Source organism: Meleagris gallopavo, chromosome 13 (genome assembly GCF_000146605.3).
Source record: "Meleagris gallopavo isolate NT-WF06-2002-E0010 breed Aviagen turkey brand Nicholas breeding stock chromosome 13, Turkey_5.1, whole genome shotgun sequence".
Taxonomy (NCBI): Eukaryota; Metazoa; Chordata; class Aves; order Galliformes; family Phasianidae; genus Meleagris; species Meleagris gallopavo.
Genome location: NC_015023.2, coordinates 13,169,340 through 13,169,558, shown reverse-complemented (window position 1 = coordinate 13,169,558; position 219 = coordinate 13,169,340).

Here is a 219-nt window from a genome sequence, read left to right as displayed (position 1 = left end):
AAAGGACGAACCTGTTTAGAACGCTAATACGATTTATGCAGTTATAAAAGATGGCATTACTGCACAGTTTTAAAATGATGCAGATTTTTTTACAGTTGTATTGTGGTGCAGAACTGGATTTTCTGTAACTTCAAAAAGATTCCGCAGTTTTAAAGGCAATAATCAGTAAATTTTATTTTCAGGGACTGATATCCTGTCTTTTAAAAAAGAAAAATAGAA